This window comes from Rattus norvegicus, chromosome 10 (genome assembly GCF_036323735.1).
Source record: "Rattus norvegicus strain BN/NHsdMcwi chromosome 10, GRCr8, whole genome shotgun sequence".
Lineage (NCBI taxonomy): Eukaryota > Metazoa > Chordata > Mammalia > Rodentia > Muridae > Rattus > Rattus norvegicus.
The window spans coordinates 57,668,362-57,695,857 of record NC_086028.1 but is presented as its reverse complement, the minus strand read 5'-3'; the positions used below and the strand labels follow the sequence as shown (position 1 = coordinate 57,695,857).

Here is a 27,496-nt window from a genome sequence, read left to right as displayed (position 1 = left end):
TCACAGGCTGCTCTCCGCTGCAGTCTTAGAGACTCCTCACCCAGGGGAGTCAAGTACACAAGCACTCCATGTCCTCATGGAGGATAACAGCCAAGGCAGGGATCCCCGGAGCCCGAATGGCCACTAGGTGAATGGGGAGCAGGCCTCCTTTTCTCTCAGCTTTCTCTCCTGTTATCAAACTCGAGGTCCCACGCTGTACCCTAAGAAGTCAAGTTTGACTACCCTTCCTTAAAGAGCCAAGCAAAAGAGTCAACGTCACAGTAAAAAGAAGCAAAAGGAGACTTATTCAATATAGGTGCACTGGGGGAGGGCAAGGAGATCCAATGCCCCCCCCTCCCAGTCTCTCTTTGAGTCCTGAGATGAAATTATAGTTCATTTATAATCGTTACTATTGTTGTTGTTGTTACAGATTTTACTTTTCATTTTATGTGTTTCATGAATGTTTTACCTACATGTAAGTCTGTGCACTGCATGTGTACCTGATGCCTGCAGAGGCTGGAAAGGAGCATGGATTCCCATGGAGTTGGAGTAATGGGTACTTGTGAGCCACTATGTGGGTGTTGGGAACAGAACCTGGGTCCTCTGCAAGACAACAAGTGCTTGTCACCATGAGTCATCTCTCTGGCCCCAAGTTTAAATTCAGAGCCAAGGATACATATGCAGCCCCCACCACTAACCATGCTTGTCAGGGCCTCAGCCACACCCTCTAAGATGGTATGACAAGCTGTCAGGACTGTGCGAGCTCTCTTACCCAGAGACAAGTTCCCTGAATGCTCTGCTGGTTCCTTCTGCCAGAGCGAGACTCCTGGGGACAGACGTCCCTGTTTCTTTAGGGTCTGTTGTTTCAATATTCTGACAGATCGAAAGACATCAGCGTCTCTTTAGAATATCTTCATTTCTGTCAGGTCTGTTACAATACCATATCCCACACGCTATGCAAACTCCCTTCCACTGTCCTAGTCAGGACAGTGTTAAACTGTCCTATTATTGCTGTGATAAGTCAAAATTCACTTGACCAAAAAGTAACCTGGGGAGGAAAGGGTTTGTTTGGTTTACACTTCCATGTCTCTGTTCATCATCGAAGGAAATCAGGACAGGAACTCGAACAGGGCAGGAACCTGGAGGCAGGAGCTGAGGCAGAGGCCATGGAGGGTGCTGCTCACTGACTGCTAGCCCAGCCTGCTGTTCGTGCTTCCTTCTTTGCCTTTCTGGTTTTTGTGACACAGTTTCTCTGCGTAGTCCCGGCTGTCCTGGAACTCAGAATCTGCCTGCCCCTGCCTTCCCAGTGCTGGGATTAAAGGTATGTGCCATGACTAGTTTCTCAGCCTGCTGTCTTATAGAACCTCCAATCACTAGCCTGGAGATGGCACCACCCACACTGGTCTGTGCCCTCGCCCATCAAGCACTAAGAAAATGCACTATTGGCTGGCCTACAGCCCCATCTTGTGGAAGCATTTTCTTCATTGGTATTCCCTCTTCTCCGATGACTTTACCTTGTTCTGTCACATTGACTTACCCAGCACCACCTGCCCTTACTCTGAGCCTGCTGTACCCTCATCAGCTTGCAAGAGGTCCATTGCTTTTTTATCTTATTTTATGTATATGAATGTTTGCCTGCACATGGTGGCTTTTAAGGTATGGGTGCCACTCCCTCTATTCTGCTAAAGGTGGAGTACATGTTTGTCTCTGCCTAGTTCTACCTGTTTCTTTCTTTCTCTCCTTCTTTCTTTCTCTCTTTTTTTCTTTCTTTCATTTATTCGAGAGAGGGGGTTTCTCTGTGTAGCCCTGACTGCCCTGGAACTCTCTCTCTGGCTTGAACTCAGATCTGCCTGCCTCTGCCTCCTTAATGCTGGGATTAAAGGCATGCACTATCACCACCCAGCTGTCCTACCTATTTTTAATTTGCCAGCCTGGTCTAGAGAGCAAGTTCTTGGACAGCTACAGCTACAACAGAGAAACCATGTCTTGAAAAAACAAAACAAAGACAAACAGAAAAGAAAGAAAATCCTTTGGTAGCTTTGGATGATGGCACAATGCCGGTCACACAGTAGTAAGGAGAGGCAGGATGGTGGCAAGTTCGAGGCCAGCCTGGGCTACGAGCAAGGCAAGAATGCATGCAGCAGTTTTATTTAGTACCTTCAAACTGGAACTAGGAGAATAAATAAACTGTATTTTTTTTATAGTCCAAATATGTTTACCAACTGCATGAAGAAATAAACGGAGGACACAACTACTAACGTATGAAGATTTTTCATTGTAGATATAAGAGGGAAAGCAGGCAGAGAGAAGAGACCAGACTGAACGTGGCTGGCCAACTAAGCTAGACCATGAGAGGAGAGAGGAGGAGGGAGAGTGAGAGAGGAGCTGCTTACAGATTGGAGTAGCCAAATGGCTGTTCTAAGGGGTCAGGGTAGGGAAAGGAAAGTAGAAGCCCAGCCCCGGGGAGGGAGAGGCTTGAGGTAAGGGGCGGGGCAAGAAGTGCTGGGAGGAGCCACAGATACTAGTGATGCTGGGAAGGCGGGCCAGCAGCGACTTTGGTATGTTAATAGGCACTTCTGTCAGTCATTTAACCTGAGACCCAACACAACTTATCATTATTACTTACCATTTTCAAATCACATTTATTTACTGAGTGTACGTATATGCACGTACAAGCATGTGCATGTGTGTAGAGGTCTGAGAACAACTCAAAAGAGTCAGTTCTCTACCGCGTGGGTCGCAGGACTTCCGACTTGGCGGCAAATGTCTTTATCAATTGATAGAAGTAAGCTCTTGGTTGCAAAGAAAGAGGCTACTCCAGCGGACAAGGCAAACTCTATTCCTGGTCAAGAGGGTGTGCTCCGAAGAGTGAGCACACAGAGACAGGAAGTGCCCTTGGTTTCTATTCTAATGCAGGTTGTGACTTGGTCTGTGCAGACCTCACAGTCTTATTCATTTGGGTTCTTTGAAAAGAGTTGGAGTACATACAGGAAATGAAGGAGGAACAGGAAAGAGGTCACTGCTCCTTGGGGAAAAGAGTCACTTCCCCAGGTCATCACATTCCTGAAACACAACAGGAGCCCTCTGCGTTAACAAAGGTTTTACTGGCAGGGATGGGGGACAGAAGAGGGGAGGTGGAGAGGGATATAGAACCCCTGCTTAAAAGTCTTACAAAGTGGGGGAGATAGAATGTTTTGACTTCCTTGTTCCAAACACAAGTTCTATAGTATTTAATAAACAATGGCTCATATTTGATATTTCTTATACACTAAACTACTTCACTACCCCTATTTATTTTTTACTTTATTTTGGGGATGCCCGCGTGAACAGAGTAAATCTTGGGACAGCCAGGGATACACAGATTAGCAGGCCCGTTGGTTTGTGGTTTCTGCTTAGTTTTTGGTGCCATCTGGTGGCCATGATTCATCATAGCTCTCTGATTTGCTCCAAAGGCTTCTGACAAACAGTGCACCTAAGCAGTTATTTCATTTGTCATCTTCTCATTTTGTTTGGGAGGCTCAGAAGGCAGTACTAGCGTTCCCGAAGCCACACCCCCTTCCTTATGGTCAGCGGGCTCTAGTGCTGAGATGGCTTGCTAGGCAAGCGACCATGGCAGTAGTACAACTTCAGCATTTTTTTTCTTTCTTTTTTGTTTCTTTTTGAAACAGTATCTCTTTCCTTTCCCTCTCCCTCCCCATCTCCTTCTCCCTCTCCTCCTCCTCCCCCTCCTCCCTCCTCTCTCTCTTTCTAAAAAAAAAGTCTTTAAGGAACAGGAGCTGTGGAACCCACCTTAATTCCAGCACTCAGAGGCTGGAGACTTGCTGGGAGTTCAGAGTTAGTCTGGTCTATATATTGAATTCCAGGATATCCGTCCAGGACTACATAGAGACCCTTTCCCAAACAAAAACCCAAATATATATACAAAACAGCAACAAAGAAAATCCTTTCTTCTTTTAAAAGTGTGTGTGTGTGTGTGTGTGTGTGTGTGTGTGTGTGTGTGTATGTTATGTGTGTGAAAGTTTGCTATCAAAAGACAATTTTGTGGAGTTGGTTTTCTTTCCACCTTAAAACAGGGTTTATTTTATTTGTGTGTGTGTGTGTGTGTGTGTGTGTGTGTGTGCGCGCGCGCGCACGCGCGCGCGCTGAAGTTATAGCCAGTTGTAAGCTGTCCAGGTTGAATTCTGGGAACCTAACCTCAGTACTATGCAAGAACAAGTGCTCTTAACCTCTGAACCATCTCTCTAGGCTCTTGCTTTCAACCTTTATGTGGATTTGGGGATGGAACTCCGGTTGTTAGATATGTAAGGCAGGTGCTTTAACCTGTGCCACCTTTCTGGTCCAGGCTTTTTCATTTTCATCTTTTTGTTTAGTTTCTCTGGTGAGTGGTGGTTGGTGATGGTGGAGTGTACCACAGTGGCCACATGGAGGTCACATTTTTTTTAGGAGTAGATTCTCTATCGGCACCCTGAGTGTCGTGGGGGCTGAACAGGGGTTGTAAGGCTTGGCAGAGGGACTTCTACCTACCTCACTAAACCTTGTTCATTTGTTTTGTCTGTTTTTGTTTTTCAAGACAGGGTCTCTCTTCATAATCCTGGCTGTCCTAGAACTGGCTATATGGACTAGGCTGGCCTCGAACTCTCAGAGATCCTCCTGCCCCTCCCTTCCAAGCACTAGGATTAAAGACCATTTGCTACCATGGCCAGCGATTCCTTTTCTTTTTCAATTTTTAAAAGACTGAGTCCCATAGCCCAGACCGACCTTGTGCTCCCTTTGCTGTGTGGGAAGCCTTTGGATTCTGATACTTCTACCTCTTGAAGCTGGAAGCAGAGGCGTGCACAACCAAGCCTGGCCCTTCATTCTTTGACAAAATATTTTTATGCGTGTAAGTGTTTGGCCTGCTTACATGTCTCTGACCCATATGTTGTTCATGCAGTGCTTGAGACCCGTGGAGACCAAAAGAGGGTGCCAGATCTCTTGTAGTCTTGGAGTTACGGGAAGTTGTGAGCCACCATGGGGGCTGAGAACCGCTACCCTTAGAAGGAGCAGCCAGTGAGCTACTTCTGCAGCGTCACACATGGCTCACCAGCAAAGCATTTTGTTGCTCTTGCAGAGGACGTAGATTCCATTCTGAGCCCCCACGTGGCAGCTGACACCCATCTGTAACTGCAGTTTCAGGGCATCAGTGCTCTTTGTGGGCACCAGGCACATGGGAGGCGACAGACATCCAGTCACTCGAAGTGAATTAAAAATGAATTAAATCTAGAAACAAACACTCAGAACATTTATTTATTTCACGTGCATGTGTCTGTGAACCGCCTACCTGCCTTTTGCCTGCAGGGACTAGAAGAGGGTAGTGAATCTCTTGGGAATGGAGTTGTAGACAGTTGTGAACTGTCAGGCGGGTGCTGGGACTTGAACCTGGCTCCTCTGAAAGGGAAGCTGGTGCTCTTAGCTGCAGAGCCATCTGTCCACCCGCCTTCCCTCCCCCTGTTCCCTTCATTCCCAAAATGCGAATGAGTACAGTCTGAGTGACAGACACCGTGGTGCTGGTGACACAGCAAGGCACCAAGACGATTGGACAGGGGAGAAGGAAAATAGAAGAACAGGCGAATATGAAAAGTACCAAACAGTGATGGGAACTGTGTGAAGAAGGAATCTATAAACCTGGGACAGAGTCACCTCTCTTAACCAAGTGGTGGGGGAGGGCTTCTTGGAGGTGGTGCTCCAGGGCAGATGGTAGTACTGAAATCCTTGAAACAGGGATGAGAATCCCCGGAAGCAGAAAAATGTGGCACAGGCATAGGGAAAGCAGAGTAATCTAGGGTAGTGGTGGGAAGGATCAGAGTTGCAGTCGGGCTAGGATGTGGGGCCAGTTTCTAGGTCTGAAGCTAGGGGAAGGATTTCAATTTTACTCTCCTGGTAGAAAGCTCTCTTGCAAGTGTGTGAAACAGGCAAGTGACCGCCCAACATCCCTCTGTCTACACAGAGTCCCTCCGTGTGGACAGGGGAAGCAGAGGGGCCAATTGGCATCCTGTGGTAGTGATCCAGGTGAGGGATGGTGGTCTGGACTAGGCTAGGGGGGATGGAGGGGGGAATAATAGACTCAAAGTGTGTTTAAGAACAGGATCTGAAGTGGGTGGAAGAAGGAAGGGACTACTGGGGGCTGGAAAGATGGCTCAGCTGTTAAGAGCCCTGGTTGCTGGCGGAGAGGTCATGGGATTCCAAGCACCATACAAGAGCTCACAATTGTCTGTAACTCTGGTTCCAGGGGATGTGATGACATTTTCTGGCACCAGGTATACAACATATGGTATATGCAGGCAAAATATCCATTCACAGAAAATAAAAATAAATATAAAAGGGGAGATGTGTAATGGTTTGAATAGGAATAGCTTCCATGGGCTCATATAGTTGAATGCTTGTCCATTAGGAAGCGGAAATATGTGAAAGGATTAGGAGGTGTGGCCTTGTTGGAGGAAGTGTTTCACTGGAAATGGACTTCTGGGTTTCAAATCCTCTCTTCCTCCTGCTGCCTGCATCGCCAGATGTAGAACTCTCTCGGCTGCCATGCATGTCTGCACGCTGCCAGGCTTCCTGCTGTGCTGATAACAGACCAACCCTCGGAACTGTAAGCGAGCCCCAATCAAATGCTTTCCTTCGTAAGAGTTGCTATGGTCATGGTGTCTCTTCACGGCCATAGAACACTGTCTAAGACAGAGGAGAACTAATGAGTTGATTGATTGATTGATTGATTGATTTTTATCAGAAAGAAGAACATGTATTTAGCTATGAAAAGGAGTTCCTGAGTGTGTAAGGAACTCTAAGGGAGGAGTATCAGCTCACAAATTTTTTGCTGTCTGAGACAGGTTCTTGCTATATAGCCCACCAGGCTGGTCTTGAACTCACGGTTCTCTTTCCTCAGTCTCCGAGGGCTAGAATTAAGGACTTTATTAAGTGTGTGATTCCTAGGGCCTTGTGCTGTGCATGCTAGGAGTATTAGTCACGTTTCTATGGCTGTGATAGAACACCACCAGCAGCCTTTAATTTTTCCAATGATTTATTTATTTATTTTATGTATGAGTGCTCTGTCTGCTTGCACAGCTGAAAGCCAGAGGAGGACGACATCACAGATGGTTGTGAGCCACCAGATGGTTACTGGGAATTGAACTCTGGACCTCTGGAAGAGTAGACAGCATTCTTAACTGAGGATCCATCTCTCCAGCCCCCTGAGTCATCTCTCCAGCCCTAATTTTTCTATTCTGAGACAAAGTCTCATTTAGCCCAGGCTGGCTTTGAACTTTCCATGTAGCCAAGAACGACGTCTAACTTTTAATTTTATTCTATGGGCCTTTTGCGCCAAGTGCAGCCCCTGGAGGCTATGGATATTTTGGAACTAGATTAGCCAATTGTGAGCTACTATGTGGGTGCTGGACCTATGGATGATCAGTGAGTGTTTGTTTGTTCGTTTGTTTGTTTATCTCTCATATATTATATCCCAACTGCAGTTTCCTCTCCTTCTCCCCCCTCCCCTTTCCCCTACAGCCACCCCACCTACACCTCCCCTAAGAAAAGAGCAGGCCTCCCAGGGGCATCAACCAAACAGATTACAATAAGACCAGGCACATATTCTCACATCAAGGCTGGAAGAGGCAACCCAGTAGGAGGGAAAGGGTCCCAGAGGGAGGCAGAAGAGTCAAAGACAGCCTCTACTCCCACAGTCCTCCCACGGCTAGAACAAGGACACCAAGCTACACAGCCATAACACATGCAGAGGACCTAGGGCGGCCCCATAGAGGCTCCCTGATCTCTGTGAGCCCACTTGAGTCCCAGTCAGTTAGTTCTGTGGGCCGTGCTCTTGTGGTGTTCTTGACTCCTCCTTCCTCCCCTTCCTCTGCAGAACTCTTCCCCCCCCCCCCCCCCCCCCGGAGCTGGGGACCGAACCCAGGGCCTTGCGCTTGCTAGGCAAGCGCTCTACCACTGAGCTAAATCCCCAATCCCCTCTGCAGAACTCTTAGAGCGCTACCTAGTATCCGCCTGTGGGACTCTCCAATGAATCCAAGCCTTGGTGTACTCCAGGCAAACGTTCTACCAACTGGGCTGTCTCTGGCCCCACAGAAGGGTCTTTTAAGGTGATACAGAGGAGAGACTGCCGCAGCCAGGTCATTAGGAGACAAGGTAAGGTTGATAGTGTCCCGCTGAGCTTGGCGAATGACACGTGGGAAGAGGGAGACCAGCAGAGTGGAGCAATGTGTGGAGTAGTGATGTGGGAAGGAAGTAGCTGAGGAAAGAAGAGTGGGAATTGAGGTGGACACAGGAGGGAGCTAAGATGAGGTGGTGGAAGGTGAAAGCTTCTGTTTGTGCTTTTTCCTCCTTCCTTCCCCCAGAGAGTGCAGGGCAACAGCGGAGGGGCTTTGAGGACAGGACTGGCTACTTGCTGCAGTCCTGCTGGAGGATGGGAAGGCAAACCTCCCAGGGGAGGGAGGGAGGGAGTTTTCTGGGCACTGCCTTGCACCTGCTGGAGCTTCGTGGGATGAGTTTACAAAGAGTTCCCTGCAAGCACGGTCTGTTCCTCCTCTCTGGTTCCATCTAGCTGCGTGGGTGAGGGTGTGAAATGGAGGGCGGGGGCGGGGGCTTTGGCAGATCAGTCAAGGAAGGAGAAATGTGGGGGAGGGGCTATGGACTATGATAGGGAAGGCTCATGAATTGGCAAAAGGGGGGTGGGTGAGAACACCCGTCCTGATGACTAGTGAACATGATGTGGACTCAGGAGGTTCGGGGGCTAAGGAGAATGCCACGGTGTAGGGAGGGGAATGAGGGGGAGTTTTGACCCAAGGTGGGGGATGTGCTTTAAGTCATGAGTCTAAAGGTAGTGCTGATGTGGGTGATCCTCATGGGATTGCTAGGGTAACATGATTGATTACAGGATGGCCCAGAGGTCCAGATGGTGGAAGAGCCGTCTCTGTGACTGGTGAGATCACCCGAATGGTGACAGAAACAGGGAGGGGAGACAGAAAGAGTCTAAGCTAATACCCAAGTCCCAGGAGAAGTAGCGATGACTAGGAAGCCCGCAGAGGTCGTGGCAAGGGAGCCAGGGAGGAAAACTGTGTGGCTGAGTCTGTTGCTGTGAACATCATGGAAATTAGAGATGGATGTATTTTAACTAATAAAAATTTAAAATTTCTTTGAAAAATGCACATATTTTTGTTGATCATATTCACCACTTGCTCACTGCCTCCAATTATCCTGAACCGCCTTCCAATCCCATGTCTTCTCTTTTTAATAACTCAGAGTGCTGTGTGTTCTTGGCTTGGGGACATTCACTGGAACATTGGTAAGCTATCAGTGGTCATACTCCCAAAGGAAAATGGCTCTCTTAGTAGCCATCAACTGACAACAGCTCTTCAACCAGGGGTGGGGCCTTGTGAGCCCCTCCCTGATCTGTGTTAGAATTTGATGGGCTAAATCTTGTTTCTGTGAATCCATGAATATAGCAGCCGTGCCCTGTCCAAAAGATGGCGTTTCACGGCCTTGCTCCCAGCCTTCTGCTCTGACATTCTTCACAACCTCTCTTCTGAGGTTTTCCCGGAGCCTTGGAAATGGAATGGGGGTCAATACAACCCATTTAGGGCCGAGTGCCTCACAGTCACTTCTCAGCACTTGGACCAGTTATGAGTCTCTGAATTAGCCACTTCCCACTGACTAGGGTTGAGAGCAGCACACATTTATGGAGTAAATTGCTGATACCACTGAGCTGAAAGGTGAAGTTCTCAAATCCCTCTACCTCTAGCATGTTCCAGGAGGTGCTGTGCTGGAGAGAGGTGAGTGGGAACCTTTTGTCTCTCTGATTCTGAGTCTAGAGCTTTAAAGGTCAAGGAAACTGGGAATGGTGCTAGCCTGCTTGCCTGCCTGCCTGCCTGCCTGCCTGCCTTCCTTCCTTCCTTTCTTCCTTCCTTCCTTCCTCCCTTCCTCCCTTCCTCCCTTTCTCCCTCCCTCCCTCCCTCCCTGTCTTTCTTTCTTTCTTTCTTTCTTTCTTATTACATTTGTTTTTTTTGGAGAGAGGATCTCATTAGCTCTCTATGTAGACCAGGCTAGCCTCAAACTCTCAGACATTTGCCAGCCTCTGCCTGCAAAATGCTGGGCTTAAAGGTCTGCACACTACACTCAGGTTATCTATTTTTGAGACAGGGTCTCACTATGTAGTACTGAGCCTCACTGCCACCACTAATCATGTTTCTTTGTTTTTAGACTTTAAAATTTATTTTATGTGTAAGTGTTTTACCTGCACATGTACATGTTTACCACATGCATACCTGGTGCCTGTGGAGGTCAAAAGAGGGCACTGCATATGCTAGAACTGGGGTTATGGATGGTTGTGAACTGGGGGTGCCGGACACTGAATGTGAGTCCTGTGCAGGAGCAACAAGTGCTCTTAACTCACATCTCTCCAGCTATCAGGAAAGAAGGCTCGATTTTAATTTTTCCCCTTTCCTTTCTTTTCCTTCCCTTTTCTTTTTGAGATGGGGTCACTCTGTGTTGTAGTAGCCCTGGATGTCCTGAAACTCACTCTGTAGATCAGGCTGGCCTTGAACTCAGAGATCAGCCTGTCTCTGCCTCCTGAGTGCTGGAGGCACAGTTATTGTTCTTGTCATTGTTCTTATTATTTTTGTCCTTGAAAGGAGAAAGAAAAAACAAGGAAACAAAAATCCCTACTCACTTATGCCTGATCTGTGAATACTTAGGGACAAATCTTTTCAAGTTTTTCCCATACGCATCAATTATAGAAATATGGTCAGAGGGAGCTGGTGGAGGAGCGGAGGGGGAACAGCATTGGCTGGCCCGACCACCCAGGGCTTCCAGGGACTAGACCACCAACCAATGAGTGTACAGGGAGGGATCCATGGCTCCAGATACGTCTGTAGCAGAGGATGGCTTTGTCTGACATCAATGGGAGGGGAGATGCTTGGTCCTGTGGAGGTTTGATGCCCCAGGGTAGGGGGGGTGATGCTGGAGCGGTGGGGCAGGAGAGGGTGGGTGGCAAGAGAGCACCCTCATAGAGGCAAAGGGGAAGGAGGAAAGGGCAGATGTAGGATGGGGGGGTTTATGGAGGGGTAACCAGGAAGTATGTGGAGGGGTAACCGGGAAGTACAATGTCATTTGAGACGTAAACTAATGGAATGATTAATAAAAATAATTCAAAATAAACACTGCAGGAAAAAGAAAAGAAAATACGGTCAGATACACAACTGGGCGGGCAACATGGCATTGTTCTTATTTTCATAATTAACAGCTTACTTTTACATAGCAAGAGATCCATCATCTTGAGACCACTCTGGATTTACCAAAAATATGTTCTCACATTTTACTATGCCTAGAATAGGTCGTGGCTGACATGGCTTTTAATGACCACAGGATGGCGCTCACTATTGAAACCTGGAATTAACCGGTCTACGGGATTCTCTCAGTAGCTAGGAGGATCCCGGGCACAGAGATCCTGTGACCCTCAGTGTTCAACAGCTGCTTCTGCTCTACCCTTTATGCCATCAGGAATCCGAGTTAGGACCCTGGCTTCAGGACCCCTGATTAAAACCACAACTGGTTTCTGCTACTTCAGATTTCTTTCTTGGGAATCCACACCATAAGTTATTTTCTTCTTCTGAGATAGGATCTCACTACATGGTTTGACTAGCCTAGAACTTACAACGAAGACCAGGCTGGCCTCTGCCTTCCAAGTGCTTGGGTTAAAGGCATTAGAAGGCTGAGAGCACACCTCCTTTTCCTAGGAATGTTTTTGTTCATTCCCTGTAGGCAAGTGACTTTCTCAGGCTTCTGTAGGTGCCACCTGAGGAAGATGTTTCCTCACCTAACAGACATATATTCATTCTTGTTCTCCACCCTCCTCTTTTCTCTAGAAACCCAGGATACTCTTGAACTCACAATGTAGCTGAGTCTGACCTTGAACTCCTGATCTTTGCTAAGTGATGAGGTTATAGACAAATGTCACCACATCTGGCATATATATGTATATATGAATCTGTCTAGAGATTTCATTTTATCGTTTTTTTTTCAAGATAGGGTTTCTCTGTGTAGCTCTGACTGTCCTGGATTTCACTCTGCAGACCAGGCTATCCTGGAACTCACTCTGTAGACCAGGCTAGCCTCTGCCTCCTGAGTGCTGGGATAAGATAAAGGCTGTGTCACCACCACCTGGGGAGATTTTATTTTTATTTTTGTTATTAATTAAAATTATTTACTATTATTGTGTATGTACACATGATATGTGTACACAAGAATGTTATGGTGTGCACATGAAGGCCGGCAGGATAAGTTTGAGTCAGCTCTCTTCTCCCGCATTTACATGGGTTCCAGGCATTGAGCTCAGACTTGCAAGGATTGCACAGCAAGTGCCTTTACCCACCAAGACATCTCGCTGTCCTATTTTAATTTAAAATTTATGTATTTTTTATTTTATTTTATGTATATTGTATTTTGCATGCATGCATGTCTGTGCACCATACATGCAGTATCTGAAGAGGCCAGAAGAGGTCATCAATCCTCCTGGAACTGGAGTTACCCGATAGTTGGAAGATGCTGTGTGGGAGCAGAGAAGAGATAAGGTCTGAGAGAGAGCCACTTGGAGGGATTTCTAGTAAGGCACTCGGGCATTTCCCCCGTGATGGCTACACATGGACACGTGTCGGGATTACTGTGATCTCCTCTTGAATGTTTGACGAAAAGCCTTAGGATGTGGCTGTGTAACCAGCTCCAACTAGCTTCAAGTCTTGCTATTCTTGTCACTGGGTCCCAGGCGCCACTGTGGGTTAAGGACAGTCTTTGTGACTGATGGATTGGAGTCCTAGCTGCTTTGGCCTTCGGTGGCTGCCTCTGAGGAAGCCAGCCTCCACATGGGGAGGACATTCAAGCAATCCTGTGCAGGGTCCCTGTGGAGAGGAAGACAGCAGCACCTCCTTTTCAGTCATGTGACTGAGCAACCCCTAGACCCATGAGGCCTTTGAGCCTCTGCCTGAAGCCCACACTTCAGTGTCACCCCGCACCCATAGCCACCATCTAGCCTACTCCTGACTCCCTACCAGCTGAACCACGCGACAGAATACATGACTGCCGGAGTCTAAAGCTGTAAGATTTGAGCGGATTTGCTAAGGCACAATAGACACACAGCCAGAGGCTTGTGTAAGACTCCAAGAGAAGCCTGGCATGGTGGCTGGCACATGCCCTTAGTCCCAGCACGTGGGAGGCAGAGGCAGACAGAGGTCTATGACTCTGAACCTAGCCTGGTCTGCATAGCAAGTTCCAAGCTAGCCAAGGCTATATAGGGAAATCATTATTTAATAATGATAATCTGTCTTTGTCTCTGCCTCTGCCTCTTTGTCTGTCTCTCTGTCCCTCCCTCCCTCCCTCCCTTTTCCTCTCCCTCTCTCTCTCAGAGAGAAACAGGACTTCGGAGCCTGATGACTTTGTGACGCCCCTGAGCTAATGAACCATGAAGAAGCCAACTTCTCCACCTTCCATGAAACAGAATTCATGTTCCTCTCCAGCTGCTGACCCATCTGCTGTTACTTGGAGCTCAAGCTTCCTTACTTCCAAAAGCAGACCCCTTGGGGATGTCTAAAAAGTGTTTGCCTGGTGACTTTCTGTCACTTTTTATCCTGTGAGGCTGGAAATTTTTCTTTCTTTCTTTCTTTTTCTTTTCTTTTCTTTTTCTTTTTTTTCTTTTTCTTTCTTTTTTTTTTTTTTTTTTTTTTTTGGAGCTGGGGACCAAACCCAGGGCCTTGCCCTTGCTAGGCAAGTGCTCTACCACTGAGCTAAATCCCCAACCCCTCTTTCTTTTTTTCTTAAAAAAAAAAAAAAAAAAAAGTCAAGTGTGGTTGGGCACGCCTTTTATCCCAACTCAGGAGTGAGAGGCCTGAGGATCTTTGTGAGTTCAAGGCTGGCCTGGTCTACATATTGAGTTCCAGGTCACAGTGAAACTCTGTCTAAACTTGTAAAACATTAAATCTTGTATTCTTACTGTATGTATATGAGTTAATAATGTGTGTGTGTGCCTGTGTGTAATTGTGGGTGCGTATATGCTATGATGAGCATGTGGAGGCCAGAGAACGTATTTTGGGAGTTGGTTCTCCTTCACTGTGGGAATTAGGGATCCAAGCAGGTTGTTGAACTTTGGGCAAATGCTTTTCCCCACGAGGAGACATCTTGCTGGCTCTCTCTCTCTTTTGTCTTTTTTTTTCTTTATTTACATTTACTCTGTGTGTGTCTCTCTGTGTGTGTGTGTGTGTGTGTGTGTGTGTGTGTGTTACACAAGTGCCACAGCCCATGTGTGGTAAGAGAACTTGTGGGAGTCAGTTTTCTCCTCCACCATGTGGGTTGAAGGAATCAAACTCAAGTTGTCAACAAGCACTCTTGTTTTTGGTTGTTTTTAGAGACAGGGTATCTCTGTGTAGCCCTGGCTGTCCTGAAACTCTCTTCGTAGATCAGGCTGGCCTTAAATTCATGAAGATTTGCCTGCCTCTGCCTTCTAAAAGTGCTGAAATTAGAGATAAGTGCCACCACATCTGGGGACTGGTTTTTTGTTTTGTTTTGTTTTGTTTTAATTTGTTGTATAGGCAGACTGGTTTCAAACTCCTGGGGCTCAGGGATCTTCTTACTGAAGCCTCCCAAGTGGCTGGAACTACAGAGTCCCCACCACACCCAGCTCAGTCTGATGGCTTTTAAGAGCACAGTCAGGGTTGCGCAATAGTCAACACTAGTGTCTTCAGTCTAGACCTTTCTCACTGCCCCAGAGCTGAAACTCTGAACCAATTAAACAATAACCGCCCCACCCCCAGCTGGTCAGTCCCTGGTTACCTCTGTTTTACTTTCAGTCTCTAAATCTGCCCATTCTAGAAAATTCAGGTAACCTCATAAGGGCTGTTCTCTTGTGATTTTTTTTTTTAACCTAACCTAACATGATTTTAAGGTTCATTTTATGAGATGTGTCTAAAGTTGATTGTATCAATCAAGATAACTCACATCTTTTTTTTCCCCAAGACAGGGTTTCTCTGTGTAGTCCTGGCTATCCTGGAACTCACTCAGTAGACCAGACTGGACTCAAACTCAGAGATTTGCCTGCCTCTGCCTCCGAGTGCTGGGATTAAAGATGAGCACCACCACCAATTGTCTGATAGCTCACAAGTTTTAAACTCATCTATAGCATGTATCTGCATTTTCCTTCTTCCTTCCTTCCTTCCTTTCTTTCTTTCTTTCTTTCTTTCTCACTCTCCATTTTTCTTTCTTTCTCCTTTTTTTTTCTTTTTCTTTTTTCTTTTTTTCGGAGCTGGGGACCAAACCCAGGGCCTTGCGCTTGCTAGGCAAGTGCTCTACCACTGAGCTAAATCCCCAACCCCTTCTTTCTCCTTCTTAAAAAAAGACTTATTTATTTTGTATATATGAACACATTTAGCTATCTTCAGACACACCAGAAGAGGGCATCAGATCCCATTACAGATGGTTGTGAGCCACCATGTGGTTGCTGGGAATTGAACTCAGGACCTCTGGAAGAGCAGTCAGTGCTCTTAACCACTGAGCCATCTTTCTAGCCTCTCCTCCTCTTCCTCTTCCTCCCCACCTCCCCCTCCTCTTCTTCTTTCTCCTCCTCTCCTCCTCCTCTTTCTTTCTTTGTTTCTTTATTTTTTTCTTTCTGAGACAAGTTCTCACTGTGCCAAGGCTAGCTGTCAATTTCTAGATACAAATGTCCCTCCCATGCCAACCTTCTGAATACTAATGTGTATTTCCACCGTGCTGGGATCTTTCCCTTTTAAGGCTGAATACTATTCCATTGTGTTTATATATTTTTATATATTTTATATATTCGTTTATCAATAGTTCTTTCTTTTTCTTTTTCTTTTCTTTCTTTCTTCTTTTTTTTTTTGAAACAGGATATATCTAGGCTGTCCTGCAACTCTGAATCTTCCTGCCTCAGCCTGCTGAGTGCTGGGGTTATAGGAGTGAACCACCATGCCTGGCTTCACTTCCATTCTTTTGGGTACATACCAGAAACACACATTACTTTTAAAGGAATGTGAATTTTGAACACATTTTTTTTTAAAATCTCAGTGTCTTCCAAAGCCAATGCTTTCTTCCTTAGAGTAATATTTCCAGGTCTGAGGACATGGCTCAGTAGGTAAAGGCATGACTCAAGCCTGACCACACAAGTTCCATCCAAGGAACCCACGTTAAAACAAACAAACGAACGAACAAACAAACAAACAAACAAACAAACAAACTGGGTACATGGCAAAAATCTCTAATCGTACTGTGAGATGGGGAATGTGATTCACCTGGACGCTAGCATGGAGTCACATGTAACAGCAGACACAAGAGAGACCCAAGCTCAGAAAAGTGGGGATTGAGAACCTAGCTTGAAAGTTGTTTCCCCCGCCTCCCCTCAAGCTAAATAAATGCATTACTCTTTTTAATCGACAAATCCTGTTAATGACCATGTGGATATTTTTCTGGTCTCTAAAAGCAGGACTACCTGGTCTTAGCTCCACTATGGAATGCTGAAAGGCAGCCATAGCTTTTTTCCTTCCCCACTGGGAGATACCAGTGAATGGATCTTACTGGAGCTGCTGTGGGATCTCTATTCTCTGGGAGCCTCAGATGTACATAGACCAAGAGGCCGAGTAGACCTTCCAGGGCCAAACAGTCCCTCCATCAACATGCCCCTCAGGGCTCAAACAGGACAACGTTCCATTGTCCCCTCACAGCGTTAAAACCCAGACTTTGCTCCAAATCCAGGGCTCTAAGCTATCCTTTAGTCCTGGTGTGTGTGTGTGTGTGTGTGTGTGTGTGTGTGTGTGTGTGTGTGTACAAGCACAGGGGATTTCCAAGATGCCTCTAGGCAAAGCCTCTTTCGTCTCCGACCTCACTAGAGAGCAAATCCCTGAGACCTTGTGTTGGGAGAGCTGGTATTGGGAGACCAGGGTCTAAGACCATAGGTCATTTTCTAAGGCCATTCTCTTGGCCAACAGCCAACCTCCCTGATTTGAGTAACCCTCTGGACTTTGTCTTCATGAGGCCACTTTAGTCCCTCACAGCGTAGTGGCAAAAGGTGAGGGTTGAACAGAATGACATGATGGGGCTGCTCTGTTCCAATATGCAGTAGACAGTGCTGTCTATAGCTTGCACGAGTGTGTGAATGCAGGCAGGTGCTAGTGCACCTTGTACTCCTGTGTTTATACTAATGACAGAGCTCAGCCTGTGGCCTGTTACTGCTTGGCACTGATAACAGGGCCTGAGACCAAAGTATGTGTGCTGGGGAAACCCCATGTTATTTAACAAAAACATAGTGCTTTCTCCATTCCAGCCAGTCACTATGGTAACCCCCCGGGAAGCAGGGACAGCATAGTCTGACCAGTGATGGGGTGTATACCACTGACTAGCCACAAAACTCCAACATGGGGAACAGAGGAGAGCCCTCCCTTCCCTTTTTTGTTTTGTTTGTTGAGACAGAATCCCACAGAGTAGCCCAGGCTGGCCTTGAATGTATAACCATCCTCCTGCCTCAGTCTCCCAGTGCTGGGATTATAAGCATGTACCTCCATGTCCTGCTGTAGGACACTGGGTTTATTGTTGTTGTTGATTTGTTTTGGAGATGTTTTTGTTTTGAAACAGGGTCTCCTGTAGCTGGGATGACTATGAACTCCCTATATAGTCAAAAGTGACACTGAATTCTTGATTCTTTACCCTTTATCTCTCAAGTGCTGGACTACAGGCATGGACCACACCTGGCTGAGGCCACATTCATTCTATCTATCTATCTATCTATCTATCTATCTATCATCCATCTATCATCTGTCTTCCTTTCTTCTTTCTTCTTTCTTTCTCTCCCTTTTTTTCATTTTGAGACAGGTTCTCACTATATGGCTCTGGAACTCTCCTGTAACTCACAGAGGTCCACCTACCTGTGCTTCCTAAGCACTAGAATTAAAGGTGTGTGCCACAACATCTGGTTTCTTTTCCTTTATTTATTTGAGATAGTGTCTATGTGCCCCTGGCTCATTATGTAGACAAGGACTACACAAAGATCTGCTTGCTTCAGCCTCCCAAGTGCTAGAATTAAAGGTATGTTGCACACACTCCCAGCTTTTAAAAAAATATATATTTTAACTTTATTTTTATTTATGGGTATGTGTGTGTGCCTGGTTGCCTGTATGTGTACCACGTTCCCGCATTGTCCAAGGAAGCCAGAAGAGAGCATCAGATCCCCTGGAATTAGAGTTACCTTTTTTAGCGCCTGATGTGGATGCTGGGAACTGAACTCAGATCCTTTGCAAAAGCAGCAAATGCTCTTAACCAGTGGGCCATTTCTCTAGACTATTCTTTAAAATAAAAAACTATTATTATTATTTATACTATGTGTATGTATGTGGGTGTGAACGGGTCATAGCATGCATGTGGAGACCAGAGATAACTTAGTGAAGTTGTTCCTTCCACCTTTACGTGGGTTTCTGCTGATGGAACTTGGTCATCAACCTGTTTATGTGGCAAGCACTTTTAGCTGTGGTGGCATCTTACTGGCCCAGGAGATCCTGGCTTTTAAGGGGAAAAAAAGGCAGGTCATTGTGACAAAAGTTCTAGGCAGGCTTTGAACATGAACATTATCTTATTTAAGCCATAAAACCCCCCGGGATATACATCCTGTGTTATCTCCACCTTACAGATAAGGAAATAGCCACAGAGATTAGAGACTGGCCTAAAATCACATGGCCAAGCTAATGAGACTGATCCTGGGACTGCGTCTCACCCAGATGTCTACAGGTGTGGACGTTGCTGGCTCTGATTTGGAACTTCTTTGAGTTCCAGACCACATGGGGTATGTGGTTGAGCGGCAGATGCCAAGAACCCACCACCACCACCACCACCACCACCACCACCACCACCACCACCACCACCATCACCACCACCATCACCACCACCATCATCATCGCAGTCCCTGCCACCCCAGCAGCAGCACCAATGCTCTTCAGCGCTTCCTATGGTCGGGCTCTGTGCTAGGGATGATCCTTGTGTTTGTTCACAGTCATCTTTACGATGAACCTCGGAAGTACATCTTGCTATTCTCAGTCACACAGGAGGCTCAGAAAGGCCTCACCTAGGGAGTGACACAATTGGAATTTGTATCCCAGCTGCCACAGTAGACAGCTCGCTCCAGGGAGTTCAGTTTGTTTGCTTTATTTACTTTTCTTCTGAACCTGGGGTGGAACCCGAGCGGAGCCTCTCACCCTAGCGCGCGCTTGGCCTCTGAGCTGCATCCCCGGATGCTTTACTTTGTTTTAATTTTATTTTTGGTTTTTGAAGACAAGGTTTCTCTGTGTAGCCCTTCGGGTCCTGGAACTGGCGCTATAAAGACAGGGCTTGAACTCAGAGATTCACCTACCTCTGCTTCCGGAGTGCTGGGATTAAACTTTATACCGCCATCTTTCGGTTTCCCAGACCTGCTTTGCTTACGACCTTTTCTTTTTTGGAGATAGAGTGTCTCATTGTGAAGCTCAGCTCTCCTAGAGCTCACTACGCCGACCAGGCTGACCTTCCATTCACAGATATCCAGCTGCCGCTGCCTCCTGAGTGCTGAGGCTTTTTTTTTTTTTTTTTAAAGACAGGCTAGCTTCAAACCGTTTTAAAACTACTTTAAACACCAATGGCTTATGCTCTAAGATCAAGAATCGACAAATGGGATCTCATAAAACTACAAAGCTTCTGTAAGGCAAAGGACACTGTTGTTAGGACAAAACGGCAACCAACAGATTGGGAAAAGATCTTTACCATTCCTACAACTGATAGAGGGCTCATATCCAAAATGTACAAAGAACTCATGAAGTTAGACTGCAGAGAGACAAATAACCCTATTAAAAATGGGGTTCAAGGGGTTGGGGATTTAGCTCAGTGGTAGAGTGCTTGCCTAGCAAGCACAAGGCCCTGGGTTCGATCCCCAGCTCCGAAAGAAAAAAAGGGAAAAAAATGGGGTTCAGAGCTAAACAAAGAATTCACAGCTGAGGAATGCCGAATGGCTGAGAAACACCTAAAGAAATGTTCAACATCTTTATTCATAAGGGAAATGCAAGTCAAAACAGCCCTGAGATTCCACCTCACACCAGTCAGAATGGCTAAGATCAAAAACTCAGGTGACAGCAAATGCTGGTGAGGATGTGGAGAAAGAGGAACACTCCTCCATTGTTGGTGGAATTGCAGACTGGTACAACCATTCTGGAAATCAGTCTGGAGATTCCTCAGAAAATTGGACATTGAACTACCTGAGGACCCAGCTATACCTCTCTTGGGCATATACCCAAAATATGCCCAACATACAACGAAGACACATGCTCCACTATGTTCATAGCAGCCTTATTTATGATAGCCAGAAGCTGGAAAGAACCCAGATGCCCCTCAACAGAGGAATGGATACAGAAAATGGTACATCTACACAGTGAAGTACTACTCAGCTATCAAAAACAATGACTTTATGAAATTCATAGGCAAATGGTTGGAACTGGAAAATATCATCCTGAGTGAGGTAACCCAATCACAAAAAAACACACATGGTGCAGTCATTGATAAGTGGATATTAGCCCAAATGCTCGAATTACCCTAAATGCACAGAACACATGAAACTTAAGAAGGATGACCAAAATTCGAATGCTTCATTCCTTCTTTAAAAGGGGAACAAGAATACCCTTGGGAGGGAATAGGGAGGCAAAGTTTAGAGCAGAGGCTAAACGAATGCCCATTCAGAGCCTGCCTCACATGTGGCCCATACATATACAGCCACCAAACTAGATAAGATGGATGAAGCAAAGAAGTGCAGGCTGACAGGAACCGGATGTAGATCTCTCCTGAGAGACACAGCCAGAATATGGCAAATACATAGGTGAATGCCAGCAGCAAACCACTGAACTGAGAATGGGACCCCCATTGAAGAATTCAGAGAAGGGACTGAAAGAGCTTGAAGGGGCTTGAGACCCAATATGAACAACAATGCCAACCAACCAGAGCTTCCAGGGACTAAGCCACAACCCAAAGACTATACATGGACTGACCCTGGGCTCCAACCTCATAGGTAGCAATGAATAGCCTAGTAAGGGCACCAGTGGAAGGGGAAGTTCTTGGTCCTGCCAAGACTGAACCCCCAATGAACAGGATTGTTGGGAGGAGGGCGGTAATGGGGGGAGGATGGAGAGGGGAACACCCATAGAGAAGGGTAGGGGGAGGGGCTAGAGGGATGTTGGCCTGGAAACCGGGAAAGGGAATAATAATCGAAACGTAAATAAGAAATACCCAATTTAATAAAGATGGAGGAAAAAAACCTACTTTTTAATTTTTATTTTTTTAGTTATTTAAAATGCTAAAAATATGTTCTAAATTTTATGTGTATGAGTGTTTTGCCCTCACTATGTACATACTTTTCTGTGGGTGTTAACAAAACTCAGGCTCTCTGAAAGAGCAGCAGTCAGTGCCCAGAGAGTTAATAAACACATATAGAAGAACGAACTCGGGCTGGAGAGATGGCTCAGTGGTTAAGAACACCCGACTGTTCTTCCAGAGGTCATGAGTTCAATTCCCAGCAACCACATGGTGGCTCACAACCATCTGTAAAGAGATCCGATGCCCTCTTCTGGTGTGTCTGAAGACAGCTACAGTGTACTTATATATAATAAAATAAATCTTAAAAAAAAAAAAAAAGAACGAACTCATTTTAAGAACATTAAAAGGTAAAAGTTAATATCTGTAGGCATTTATAGCTTCATGCCTCCATTTAGGACAAAAGAAGGAAAAATAGATAATCTAACGAAGGAGCAAGTGTTCTTAGCTAACAAACGTGCTAATTGGATGCCCGACATTGAGATAATGGTGAGTATTTGTTTGTTTATTTACCTATATATTGATTTTATTTATTTCATTTTATTTTTGGTTATTTGAGACAAGGTTTCTTTGTTTAGCCTTGGCTGTCCTGAAACTCAGTCTGTAGACCAGGCTAGCCTCAAATCTGCCTGCCTCTGCCTCCCCAGGGCTGGGATCAAAGGCACAAACTACCACCCCCTGGCTAAAATTTATTAGCACAAGTCAGCACATAAAGCACAGGGAGCCAGCAGCTGAGCGTGACTGACACAGTTTTAATCCCAGCACAGAGGGGCAGAGGCAGGTGGATTGCTGTGAATTCAAGGCCAGCCTGGTCTACATAGCAAGTTACAGGGCAACCAGAGCTATATAATGAGACTGTGTCTCAAAAGCAAAAACAAAAATACTGTATAAAATTCTCGAAGGACTAAGACAAAATATAAAAAAGGTTTGTTCAATGAAATATTTTAATCAAAAGGGGAAAAATGAAGTCTCATGTGTTCCCAGACTACAGTGTGGTGGCCGCTCATGGGTGTCCCTACTCAGCTCAGCACAAACAGGCTGATTGTCCCTGCATCCTAGAGGTCACCATATTGATTGATCTGGAGTGGCTGGGGTCACAAGCCTATGCCACCATGCCTGGTCTGCTTGAACAGGTGTCATTCATGCCTGTAATCTCAGTATGTAGAAGGCTGAGGCCAATCGTGAGTTCAAGGCCAGGCTACATATTGAGTCCCTTGTGTCCAAAATAAAACAAAACAAAACCAACTGCAAGAATGGTGGTGAAATTTGTATAACATAAAGCCTTCCTTTTTTAAAAAGTAAAATTATTTAATGTATGTGAGTACACTGTAGCTCTCTTCAGACACACAAAAAAGGACACCAGCTCACATTATACATGGTTGTGAACCACCATGTAGTTGCTGGGAATTGAACTCAGGACCTCTGGAAAAGCAGCCAGTGCTCTTAACCGCTGAGCCATCTCTCCAACCTCTGTAACACAAAATCTTAAGTGTAGTGGTTCATACCTGTAGCCTCAGCTACTTGGAAGACTGAGGCAGCCGGATTGCCTGACCTCAGGAGTTTAGGGATAGCCTGGTTAATATAGTAAGACTATAATGTATGCATATGTCTGTGTGTGTGTATGTATATATATTAGCTATAGCATATATGTATATTATATGTATCTATAATATGTATATGTTATTTATGTACACACACACACACACACACACACATACACACACACACACACACACTATGGGCTGGGCATATAGCCCAGTGGTAAAGCCATGCCCAGCATATGTCAGGTCCTGGGTTCTATTTAGAGAACCAGATTTGCAAATATTTGTAAAGCACACAACCCAGTGGTATTCGTACTCTACAGTGTTGTACCACTGTGCTTCTAGTTCTCAAACATTTTCATCATCCCCCAAAGAGACTTGGCATTGGTTAAGTTTTCCCCTCTCCTTTCCCCTCCTGGCAACCAGCAATTTACTGTCTCTATGGACACCTGTAAGGTGTTTCCAAGGAACAGAGTCCTACGATGCTGTGGCCATTTGTGATTGGCCTCCCGGCCTTGTCCTTCAGGATCATGTGTGATGAGTTGTATCATCCCTGTTTACGACTGTATAGTATCTCATTGTTCGAGCATGCTACAGCTTGCCTGTTTCTCAGACGTTTAGCATTTCCATTGTTTCCTCTTATTATTTTGATGGTACTACTGCAATGTTGGGGATTGAACCTAGGACCTCTGGCCTCTTGTGTGCTAGGCAAGCAAGCACTGTACCACTGTGATATAGCACCTGCCCTCTTTTCTTTCTCCCTCTGTCCTCTGTCTTCCCTCTCTCCCTCCCTCCCTCCCCCACTCCTTCCCTTCTATTCATTATGGCGATTGGATTCAGGGCCGTGTGCACACACTACTACTGTTACTCCACTCCTAGCTGCTTCCTTAGGTCTATTCTTACTTCATATTTTCACTTTTATTTCTATGCACATGTGTGTTGCTGTGAAGCTGGGTGTAAGGCTATTTCTTTGAGCCCTGCCTTTTGGTCTTTGGGGCATTGCTGGATCCCATGGCAGTTCTAGGCTCAGCCTTTTGAGGATCACTGACCCTTTTCCCTGTGGCTGCCTCACCGACACTGTCCATGTTTCAGCAGCCTGGCCCACGCCAGTCACTTCCTCTCTTATTGCAGTGGCTCAGTGGGTGTGAAGTGGCACCTCCTAGTGATTTGGCCTTTTGTTTCCCTAAAGGACGTTGCATAGACTTTCACAAGCGTGTTGGTCATTTGTGTATCGTTAGAGAAGCGTCTACTCAAGTGCTTTGCCCGTTTTAAAGCAGGGTTGTCTTTTTCTGACTTAACTCTTACTTAGAAATCATTTCTAACACACAGAAAAATTAGAGTATAATACCAGAAAGCCCATTAAACTTCTGCTTTAGGTTCATCTCTTTTTAACATCTTGCCTCATTTGCTTTATTTAACACTCTTTACATGTTTGTATTTTATTTTTATTATTTTTTTGTGTGTGTGTACATGTGGAGGTCAGAAGACAACTTTTGGGAGTTGGTTCTCTGCTTCTATATTTTTGTTCCCAGGAATTGAGCTCAGGGTCAGCCTTGGTGGCAATCTCCCTTAACCACTGAGCCACCTTGCTGCACCTCATCCCCCAACCGCTGTTTGCTTACTAACTCTAGGATCTACTCATGTTTTCCAGCCCCACTTGAGAGAGTAAGTTGTACACACTTCAGCCCGTAAACAGTTCAGATGAAGGACACTTGTTTACATAATGACTAATGCTGGGCACCTGAGCCCAGTGGACAGATGTGAAATTTCTTCCCGATCTACTTTCCGCACTCTAATTTACCCATTCATCCGGCACTGTGCACTTCCCCTTTGGTACAGATGCCAGGTGAGGGCCATGGGTCCTACATAATTGTCTGATCTCCTCCCCACTTCTCTCTCTCTGGAGAGAGGGTCTCTGTATAACTCTGGCTGTCTTGAAATTTGCTCTGTAGTTCAAGCTGGTCTCGAACTCAGACTTCTGCTGCCCTCTGCCTCCCAAGAAAAGATGTGTGCCGTCTCACCCAGCTTTCCTTCATCTCTTTTAATCTTAAATAGTCCCTCAGTCTTTTTTAGTCTCTTATCACTTTGACCTTCATGCTCTCTATATACATACATGTGTGTATGCATGTGCACATGTATATGTAATTTTGAGACAGAGTCACAGGCTACCCAGGCTGGTTTCCAATTGCTATAGAACTTTAAACTATGGCCCTCCTGCTTCTACTTTGAGTGAACTGGGATCACAGGTGTGAGCCATCATGCTTAGCTTAGGCAGTGCAGGGTATGGAGCAAGGCTTCATGCCTGTTAGCCAAGTATGTGACTGACTGACCCACATACTCATCCTTTGGTTTCTGTGTTTTGGACATAGAGTCTCACTCTGTATGTAGCCCCGGTTGAACTCAAACTCACAATTGTTCTGCCTTAGGCATTTTAGAGCAGTGATTATAGGCCTGAACTACCTCACCCAGCTGAGCTGCCCCGCCCAGCTGACATTTCCCCCAGTGAATGCTTATTTTCACTACTAATTAATTACTATTATTATTGTTTGTTTGTTTTTTGAGATAGGGTTTCTCTGTGTAGCCCTGACTGTCCTGGAACTCACTCTGTAGACCAGGCTGGCCTCAGACCCACAGAGATCGACCTGCCTCTACCTCTCTAGTGCTGGGACTAAAAACATGCACCACCACTGTCCAGCTATTACTTTATTTTTTGAGACAGGGTCTCTCTACAGAGCCCTGGTTGTCCTGAAACTCTTTATGTAGACCAGGCTAGCCTCAAAGTCACAGAGATCCAACTGTCTCTGCTTTCCAAGTGTTGGAATTAAAGGTGTGGGCCACCAGGCCCAGCTCTCTTTGACTTGTTTTTTTATGCTACAAGTTGAACCCAGGTCCTTGGGTTTGCTATGTATCTGCTCTACCACTGAGCTACACTGCCAGTCACTGACACTTTGGTATAATAAAATCTCTTAAAAAAAAACATTGGATAAGGAGGGAGGCTTGTGATCACCACTACACATGTGGAGTTCACAGTAAAGGTTACTAAACTGTCTGTGGTGTGCACTCTTACAATCCCAATATTTGGGAAACAGACAACTGCTATGAGTTCGAGGCCAGCCCTCACTATATAGGGAGACTTTATTTCTTTTAGATTTATGTATTCTATTTAATGTGTATGAGTGCTTTGCTCACATGTATGTCTGCGTACCATATGTCTTCTTGGTGCACACAGAAGTCAGAAGGGAGTGTCTGTTCTCACAGAACTAGAGCTATAGACGGTTGTGAGCCTTCACGTAGGTGCTAGGAATTAAACCCAGGTCCTTTGGTAGAAACGTGCTTTTAATCACTGAGCCATATTCCCAGCCTGTGACTGTTTTAAAAAACAAAACAAAGCAAAAAAAAAGTGTTGTTTTTTTTTCTTTTTTTTTCGGAGCTGGGGACCGAACCCAGGGCCTTGTGCTTGCTAGGCAAGCGCTCTACCACTGAGCTAAATCCCCAACCCCCCAAAAAAGTGTTTTTAAAAATTAGTTTGAGTTTGTCTAAGTTTTTTTTCTTATTATTAAATTTGGATTGTGCAGGATGTCGAGATGGCTCAGCGGGTAAAAGGTGTTTGCAGTGTAAGCCTGACCACCTGAGTTTGATCCCTGCATCCCGAAGTGGAAGAACATTGACTCCTGAAAGTTGTCCTCTAACCTCCACCATGAACTCCACATGGGTAGTGGTGGTCACAGCCTCCCTCCTTACCCCCCCCCCCCACACACACTTTTTAGCCGGTGTGTTGGCACATGCCTTTAATTTTAGTACTCGAGAGAGGTAAAGCAGACAGCTCTCTATGATATATGTTTATCAATCTGGAATCTTGCAATGTGACATGTCCTGGATTTCTTACTTGGTGACACCCAATATCATCTGTCTAAATGGCTATCTTTTTTTTTTTAAAGATTTATTTATTTTATTTATATGAGTACAATGTAGCTGTCTTCAGACATACCAGAAGAGGGCATCAGATCTTATTATAGATGGATGTGAGCCACCATGTGGTTGCTGGGATTTGAACTCAGGACTTCTGGAAAAGCAGTCAGTGCTTTTAACTGCTGAGTCATCTCTCCAGTCCAATAAATGGCAATCTTGATACTTGAAGAAAGTTGTCTGATCTCTTGTTATAGTCTCCTCCCCCCACCCCCAGAGACAGTGTCTTTTCACTATGTAGACTTGACTGACTTGGACCTCTCTGTGTATGTATGGCTTCAAATTCACAGACATGTGCCTGCTAATGTTTCCAAGCATTAATGGGATTAAATGCATGGACCATTATGCCTGACTGTCATACACTTTTGAAATAATATATATATATTATGTATATATATGTATATATATTATTTCAAAAGTGTGTGTGTGTGTGTGTGTGTGTGTGTGTGTGTGGTGTGTGTGTGTGTACATGATGTGTGTGGAGACGTGTACCATGGCACATGTCTAGAGCTCAGAGGACAACTTTGTGGAATTAGTTCTCTTTCCATCTCTACCTGGGCTTGGGATCGAACTTGGGTTGTCAGCCTTACACAGCA

At 45.6% G+C, this 27,496-nt stretch overlaps 1 long non-coding RNA gene across 1 annotated transcript in view; it reads left to right on the top strand.

The window, feature by feature from the left end:
- The window catches only part of LOC134480821 (uncharacterized), a 45,790-nt gene extending 27,810 nt beyond the window's left edge, over nt 1-17,980 (top strand). The window contains exon 2 of the long non-coding RNA XR_010055673.1: nt 13,422-17,980. This is a non-coding gene — a long non-coding RNA (uncharacterized LOC134480821). The remainder of the gene's footprint in view (nt 1-13,421) is intronic.
- Nucleotides 17,981-27,496: the final 9,516 nt, after the last annotated feature.